Below are 9,161 nucleotides of genomic sequence, written 5' to 3'. Positions count from 1 at the left end.
TTTTGGACATCAGTAACGGATTCTGGTCCATTCCATTGGCAAAAGCGTGCCAATACAAATTTGCCTTCACTTTTAAAGGTCAGCAGTACACGTGGACATGCCTTCCACAAGGATTCCACAACTCCCCCTCCATTTTCCACCGACAGCTGGCAAATGGTTTATCAAAATTTTCTCGCCCCGAATGTCTGGTCCAGTATGTAGACGACCTCTTACTGCAGACAGACACCAAGGCAGAACACATCGAGCTTCTGTCCGAACTCCTGGAACTCCAACAGCAAATTGGATGCAAAGTAAACCCCCAAAAAGCCCACATTTTGGAAAACAAAGTGGTATATTTGGGAACGATTATCACGCATTGTAAACGCGAGATCGAGCATAAAAGAATTGACTTGATTGTCAAATTGCCCCTTCCCCAGAATGTTTCAGCCCTCCGGTCGTTTTTAGGACTGGTTGGCTACTGCCGAAACCATATTGACGGTTTCACCACCAAAGCAGCACCCCTCTCGGAACTCCTAAAGAAAGGAACCCCTTGGGAATGGCTTCCAGAGCACACGGAGGCTGTAGATGTTTTAAAGCCCACAGTCATTGCAGCCCCCGTACTACAGGTTCCAGACCCGCTTTCCCCCATATGCAAGAGATAGCTAGCACAGATCGTACCCTTTCGGCCGTGCTCCTCCAGGAACGGCACAAACAGTTAAGACCCGTGGCTTATGCCTCCAGAGTTTTAGATCCTGTGGAGCAGGGATTTTTGACCTGTGAAAGGCACCTGCTCGCAGCTTTCTGGGCAGTGCAATACTTTTCATACATCACCGGACTAAATCCCATCACAATTCTCATGGAACACACCCCCACCCAACTTTTACTAGACAGACGACTTAAGGACGGTACAGTAAGCCAGATCAGAGCAGCCAGATGGACCCTTCTTTGGCAGGGACGGGACATCACTGTTAAAATTACCAAAACCCACACTTTCCTAGCCGGCAACCTTCAGTACCCAGGCACCCCCCACGAATGTGAAATCATCACACCGCACCACAACACAGGCCCCTTTATCGCGAAACCCCCCCCCCCAAAAAAGATAGGTAGTTCACCCCAGAGCCCCCAGCACACAGACACGTGTGCACCCTTGAGAGCATATGTGGATGGTTCTTCCACCATATTAAACGGGAAGCGCATTACAGGATGCAGCATCTATGTTGAGGACGGGCAGGGATGTGCCCTAGAAGAGATCTCGTTAAAACTAACAGGACACTTAGGCGCGCGGGCGGCAGAACTAGCAGCCATTGCGTACATCATAGATCACCCAGATTCATTCCCCAGCCCAGCAGACATGTACTCGGACAGCCTCTCTGTCTGTAACAGCCTCACAGAATTCCTACCCCTGTGGAAAGCAAGAGGATTTGTTTCCGCGGACGGAAAACCCCTCCCTTCAGTCCCATTGCTCCGGCACATTTTGGACAAAGCACAGGACAGGATATTTGGCATCGTTAAAGTTCAATGTCACCACCGTTCCTCCCCACCTGGAAATGTAAAAGCCGACGCACTGGCTAAAGCAGGTTCCAGACATGGATATTTTTGGACCCCCCCTCCCCCCGCCCCGAAAGAGCCCCAGTGAATGCAGTTCAGGTCTCATAGACCAACATCGAAGATTTAGAGCAGGCCCAGAAGCAAGATGGTAATCTCAGGGAGATTCTAAAAGGAAAATTTCCAGCCCCATACGATAGGTTTAAAAATGCACTGACCACACATCACGGTGTGATCCTAAAAGACACCCTTTATGTGGTTCCTGAACAGGACAGGAATCAGCTTATTTGTTTGTTCCATGACAGTCATGGGCATCAGGGAATTGACCCCACTACAGCCCACCTCAGGCAGCTCTGTTGGTGGCCGAATTTAAAGGAAGACGTCACGCACTATGTGGAATATTGCCTTATCTGTGCCCAAAACAACCCGGACAGATATGCAAAGAAAGCTCAGCTTAGCCACACCCGCCCCGTTAATGGCCCCTGGACTAACCTCCAGATTGATTTTATAGGACCATTGCCCCCTTCCAGGAATGGTTACAAGTATGTCTTAGTCATTATAGACACGTTTACAAAATGGGTAGAAGCATTCCCATCTAGAACAAACACGGCAAAGACTACCGCAAAGATGTTAACCCACCACATCTTTACGAGATGGGGACTCCCCCGCAGCATTGAATCCGACCAAGGTTCCCATTTTATGGGACGTGTCATGAAGAACGTCCTCACGATATTTGGCATTACCCAAAAATTCCACATCGCATACAACCCCCAGTCAAGTAGTATCGTGGAGCGAATGAATCGGACCCGAAAAGCAACACTCAGGAAAATGGTCCAACAGAACAGCACCACTTGGGATTCAGTCCTCCCTTTTGCACTAATGTTTTTGCGTAACACTGTTTCGACATCCACAGGATACACCCCACACACGCTCATGACCGGACGCCCCATGAAAGGCACAGAATTTTTATTAGGACTTGACTTGACCAGCCCCGAAGTGACGGCTCTCACACACGAGAACGCAGTGAAACAATTGGTTGAAAATGTAGAAACGGCTCAGCCAGCAGCCGCAGTAAGATTAGGCACCAGGAAGAAACAGAGCAAGGCATGTATCGACAAGACAGTGCCTGCGACTGAGTTTGATGTAGGACAGCAGGTCATGCTCTCCATTTACAACCCAGGCGTGTTCCTGTCACCTAAGTATTCGGGTCCGTACTCCATTGCGGACAAAGTGAGCCACTCTGTTTATAAGATTAAGTACCCCAACGGGAAGACCGCGTGGTTTCATATTAACCAGCTCAAGGCATATGGCTCGCAGTCTACCCACGCACACCACGTCATGCTCGACGCAGCAGACCATGCCCTGCCCACAACCAACGTATCCCTACCCTCCCCCAACATGTCCACCCCATCCACGGACTCGACCTCGACTCCACCCCCGAACTCTAGACTCCGCCCCGGAATGCCCACAGACTGCAGCAGCAGCGACAGTGACTGTGACACAGACGATAGCCACAGCACGCCTCCCTACTAACCCCACACCCAGTGAATCTGAACACGATTCGAGTGATCCCTTCCTGATCAAATTCCTGATCAAATTCCTTAACAAACCTCACCAAAGACCACCGCCCTACGAAGACGACTGTCCCCACAGAATTAGACACCACTTTTTGGCACTGTGACAATTCGTACAGGCTCGCCCGAAATGACGAGATGGACCCTAAGTCACATCGCAGCTTTAGCAACCCTCATCCATTCAGGAGTATGGCATCCGGGAGAAGATAATGACATTGAGTCTGACTCCCAAAACGAGAACCCCTTTGCGACCCTGTTCGCAACTGATAATTGAGGTGTCCAGATGATGTTTTAAAAAGGAACCGCTTGGGAGAAACGGTGTCCTTTTTAATGGAATCTGCAGCATGTTTGTTCAATGTTTGTTCGTTAATGTTATCGTTATGTGTAGTTTGTCCCAGACAATAGTTCAGAGGAACAAGTCTGTTGACAGACAATTGGTAAAGGTACAAGTGTGTCCCAGACAATAGTTCAGCGGAACTAGTCTGTCGGCAGACAACAATCATAACTACTCTCCTGATTCGAAGGTAATCACGAGAGACAGCCCCCACATTCTTACCCGTTCTTGCCGGTTGCTCAGGCAGCGGAGAAATGGCATTGGTCTCCGCCCTGCCTGAGGACCCCCCTCTGGTCAGCTACTCTCGGGTAGAGCACATACAGCATTGATCACCGTCCTACCCGGGGATTCCATCCAAATCTTACCGGCCGCGGCCCATACGCACCCCATTCTGGCTTGATTACGTTCAAAATTCTTTTGTTTGGTTTAGCAACCCTTAGGATTGCTTCCCTATGCTATTTACATCCTCAAACACTGGGGTGGTAAATCACACAGGCTGCGAGACGGCTCGCAGTACGGCAGTATTTTCTCAGATATCTCGTCCAAATATTCGGTTTAAAAAAAAAATGATGGAGTCACACATGGTGACAAATTATAAAGGGAAATTGGCACTGAAAAGACAGACATGCTAACGTACAAGATATTAAACAAGATGGTAACAGAGACTATGCTTGATCCCCAGAATTCCAGAAGCTCCAGGAAAAGAGGAGACAAAAAGAGAAGAGACAAAAAGGAAGAGAAGAAAGGAAAAGAAGAGAACAATGAAGACGGCATACGTGTTTTTCGTTATAATGTATATTCAATTACATGCGGACGCGAACCCCCTGACCCCAACCCCACCGGCCGTCAATGATTCACTTCCCCATAGCACCCAGAGCCCAGTGACAAGTAACAACACACCATCATGGTGTGATAGGTTTATAACATGGTACTCCCTTTCATACGTAATTGAATCCCTTTTAGCATTGGCGATATTCTGCAGCATCGTGCAGACTATCCGCATGAGAAAATGGCGAAGGAGAGCCTACCGCTCTCACACCCCGGTATACAGAATGAGATCCCCTATTTTCGGTTTTCACCAGGCCCCCGAACCCCTGGATCTACAATAAAGGACATTTGTTTGCGTCATTTGTGAATAAAGAAAGATTGTGCAACTCTGTGCTTGACCTCCAAGCCAGAGGAAAATGTGAATGCTGCTATTATTTTTGTATTGTTAGGAAGTTAGTATGATTGGATGTTCAAGTGAGTGTAGTTTATGAAAGATAATTAGAGGTACCGTTTTTTTTATGTTGTACTGCATGCCCTGTTGTGACATAGTGCCACTTAGAATTGTCAGTTAAAATTTTCTTACATAGTTATGGTCAGTGGAGAGTCCATGGAAGAGTGCTCGCTGGGTCAGGGAGTGAAGATGACGCAGTTATGTGATCCTTCACACTTAGCATTGGGGATCACAAGGAGGGTGTGTAGCCACCTGGGTTGGCCACTTCCCGACTTTAAAATGGTGACCCGCAAAGACTACAGGGTAATTCAGTCAACACAGGCACAACAAGCAGGTGCAAAGTTTCCTGTGTATCAGAAGTTACAGAAACCCAGACAGCACTGAAACTAACAGCCATCTGCATATTAATGAGCGATCCCCAGGAACAATTGGAAACAGTTAGAATAAACAAGGTCAAGCCAGACTCCTCGGCGCCAGCAGGAGCCAAGACAAAGGAAGGCCAACGGACACCTAGGGACTGCCCAGCGATAAGGGAACTGCTCCAGTATTGGAGGAATCGATCCAAGTGATTGTTACGTAGTCCAATCACTTGGAACCAGGTACGGGGTCCGCCCAAAGGGACAGGAAGCCCCTGGGGACTATAAAATAGAGTCCCCAAGTTCAATTCGTCCTTCTAGGCAGGGTCACTCAGCAGCTCGAACCAACCCTTGACAGTGACCTGCCTAGCTGCCGCACCAACCAAGTAAGTCTCCAGTCAACACACGCTACGAGATAGGCGCTCCTAGCTACCAATCCATACCAGCTTTGAAGCCTGCAGATTCAGCACCCGAACGAAAGGCCATTTGTTCCCCTGACCTGGTGGGCCAGTTCCAAAGCTAAGTATAGGCCGATAGTGTTAGAGATAGTCTAGTAAATAGAGTTTATGCATGAGTAGTGATTGACTGTGTATAATAAATGTGTTTTGATTTGAAACTTACTAACTGGTGTATTGAATTATTGATCAGTACTTGAACCTGAACCTCGTGGTGGTATCATAAAGTTACCTGGCGACTCGAGAGCAAAGGTTATAAAACAGAGCAAATTAAGTAAAGACACAACGAGCAACATTTACTGCTGTGTCTGAGCCAAATTAAGAACCAACCAAAAGTTAGTAACAGTGAGAATGAGTGTGTGTGTGTCTCTGAGTGTTTGTGAGGCACTCTGTGTATTTCTGGGGGGATGTGATTGGATTGGATTTGTTTTTGTCATGTGTACCGAGGTAAAGTGCAAAGTATTTTTCTGCAAGCAGCTCAACAGATGATTCAGTACATGGGAAGAAAAGGGAATAAAAGAAAATATATAATAGGGCAACACAAGGTATACAATGGAAATACATAAGCACCGGCATCAGATGAAGCGTACAGGGTGCAGTGTTAATGAGGTCAGTCCATAAGAGGGTCATTTAGGAGTCTGGTAACAGCGGGGAACGTATTGTGCACGTATTTTTCCCTGTGGTGTGTGCTTCTGTGAGTGTGTGTGTTTTCCTGAGTATATGCGTCGCTATGTATTTCTGTGAGCGTATGTGCACGTGTTATTCTCTGTAGTGTGTGTTCCTGTGAGGGAGTGTGTGTGTGTGTTTCTGTGAGTGTGTGTGTGTGTGTGTTTGTCTGAGTGTGTGTACATGTGTTTCTATGTGTGTGTGTGTGTGTATGAGTGTGTGTGTGTTTCTGAGTGTGTGTGTTTGTGAATGTTTGTGTGTGTCGAATGATCACCATGAAACCATTGTTGATCATTTTGAAAATCCATCTGGTTCACTTATTCGTGAAGGAAATCTGCCACCTTTTCCCGGTCTGGCCTGCATGTGACTCCAGGCCCCACAGCAATGTGGTTGACTCTGAAACACCCTCTGAAATGGCCGAGCGAGGCACTAAGTCCCAGAGTAACTATAGACGGGGAATAAATGCTGGACCCAGCCAGTGACACCAACATCCCAGGGAAGACACCAACATCCCAGGGAAGCGGGGGCTGCTGCTGGGTGAGTATTTAAGTTTCAAGTAACTTACCTTACAGGAGCATCTCTTGGAGTTTCAGCGGGAGTGGAGTGCGGGGGCTGCTGCTGGGTGAGTATTTAAGTAAACACTTACCTGGTCCCGTTTCTGTTCCTCTTTGCTGCTGTTGTATTGTTTTTAAATTTTATATTTTTTAAGGCGGGAACAGGAAGTTCGACCCGCGGACTTCTGGGAAGTCCCTCACCAATAAATTCTGGTGGAGAGGAAATCCGAGACACTACACGTGTAGTGTCTCCTCCTCTAACCTAATAATAAAACCCACTGGTGTGAGGTAAGTACCATATTGTATGATTATTATTATTATTTTTTTAAAAAATTTAGTTGTTAGTCAGATCTTGGTTGAAAGTTAGAGGGATGGCAGGGAAGGGAGTGCAATGTTCCTCCTGCAGGATGTTTGAGGTGAGGGATGCCGTTAGTGTCCCTGCTGATTTTACCTGCAGGAAGTGCTGCCATCTCCAGCTCCTCCAAGACCGAGTTAGGGAACTGGAGCTGGAGTTGGAAGAACTTTGGATCATTCGGGAGGCAGAGGGGGTCATAGATAGCAGCTTCAGGGAATTAGTTACACCAAAGATTGGAGATAGATGGATAACTGTAAGAGGGACTGGGAAGAAGCCGTCAGTGCAGGGATCCCCTGCGGTCGTTCCCCTGAGAAAAAAGTACACAGCTTTGGATACTTGTGGGGGGGGGACTTACCAGGGGTAAGCCATGGGGTACGGGCCTCTGGCACGGAGTCTGTCCCTGTTGCTCAGAAGGGAAGGGGGGAGAGGAGCAGAGCATTAGTAATTGGGGACTCGATAGTCAGGGGCACAGATAGGAGATTTTGTGGGAGCGTGAGAGACTCACGTTTGGTATGTTGCCTCCCAGGTGCAAGGGTACGTGATGTCTCGGATCGTGTTTTCCGGGTCCTTAAGGGGGAGGGGGAGCAGCCCCAAGTCGTGGTCCACATTGGCACTAACGACATAGGTAGGAAAGGGGACAAGGATGTCAGGCAGGCTTTCAGGGAGCAAGGATGGAAGCTCAGAACGAGAACAAACAGAGTTGTTATCTCTGGGTTGTTGCCCGTGCCACGTGATAATGAGATGAGGAATAGGGAGAGAGAGCAATTAAACACGTGGCTACAGGGATGGTGCAGGCGGGAGGGATTCAGATTTCTGGATAACTGGGGCTCTTTCTGGGGAAGGTGGGACCTCTACAGACAGGATGGTCTACATCTGAACCTGAGGGGCACAAATATCCTGGGAGGGGGATTTGTTAGTGCTCTCTGGGGGGGTTTAAACTAATGCAGCAAGGGCATGGGAACCTGGATTGTAGTTTTAGGGTACGGGAGAATGAGAGTTTAGAGGTCGGGAGCACAGATTTGACGTCGCAGGAGGGGGCCAGTGTGCAGGTAGGTTGTTTGAAGTGTGTCTACTTCAATGCCAGGAGTATACGAAATAAGGTAGGGGAACTGGCAGCATGGGTTGGTACCTGGGACTTCGATGTTGTGGCCATTTCGGAGACATGGATAGAGCAGGGACAGGAATGGATGTTGCAGGTTCCGGGGTTTAGGTGTTTTAGTAAGCTCAGAGAAGGAGGCAAAAGAGGGGAGGTGTGGCGCTGCTAGTCAAGAGCAGTATTACAGTGGCGGAGAGGATGCTAGATGGGGACTCATCTTCCGAGATAGTATGGGCTGAGGTTAGAAACAGGTAAGGAGAGATCACCCTGTTGGGAGTTTTCTATAGGCCTCCAAATATGTAGATGTAGAGGAAAGGATGGCGAGGATGATCCTGGATAAGAGCGAAAGTAACAGGGTAGTTATTATGGGAGACTTTAACTTTCCAAATATTGACTGGAAAAGAGATAGTTCGAGTACATTAGATGGGTCATTTTTTGAACAGTGTGTGCAGGAGGGTTTCCTGACACAATATGTTGACAGGCCAACAAGAGGCGAGGCCACGTTGGATTTGGTTTTGGGTAATGAACCTGGCCAGGTGTTGCATTTGGAGGTAGGAGAGCACTTTGGGGACAGTGACCACAATTCGGTGACGTTTACGCTAGTGATGGAAAGGGATAAGTGTACACCGCAGGGCAAGAGTTATAGCTGGGGGAAGGGCAATTATGATGCCATTAGACGTGACTTGGGGGGGGATAGGTTGGAGAAGTAGACTGCAAGTGTTGGGCACACTGGATAAGTGGAGCTTGTTCAAGGATCAGCTACTGCATGTTCTTGATAAGTACGTACCGGTCAGGCAGGGAGGAAGGCTTAGTGCGAGGGAACCGTGGTTTACCAAAGAAGCGGAATCTCTTGTTAAGAGGAAGAAGGAGGCCTATGTGAAGATGAGGTGTGAAGTTTTGGTTGGGGCGATGGATAGTTACAAGGTAGCGAGGCATGATCTAAAGAGAGAGCTAAGACGAGCAAGGAGGGGACATGAGAAGTATTTGACAGGTAGGATCAAGGAAAACCCAAAAGCTTTCTATAGGTA

Source organism: Scyliorhinus torazame, chromosome 1 (genome assembly GCF_047496885.1).
Source record: "Scyliorhinus torazame isolate Kashiwa2021f chromosome 1, sScyTor2.1, whole genome shotgun sequence".
NCBI classification, from domain to species: domain Eukaryota; kingdom Metazoa; phylum Chordata; class Chondrichthyes; order Carcharhiniformes; family Scyliorhinidae; genus Scyliorhinus; species Scyliorhinus torazame.
The sequence above is the reverse complement of the archived record's forward strand: the minus strand, read 5'-3'. Positions refer to the sequence as shown.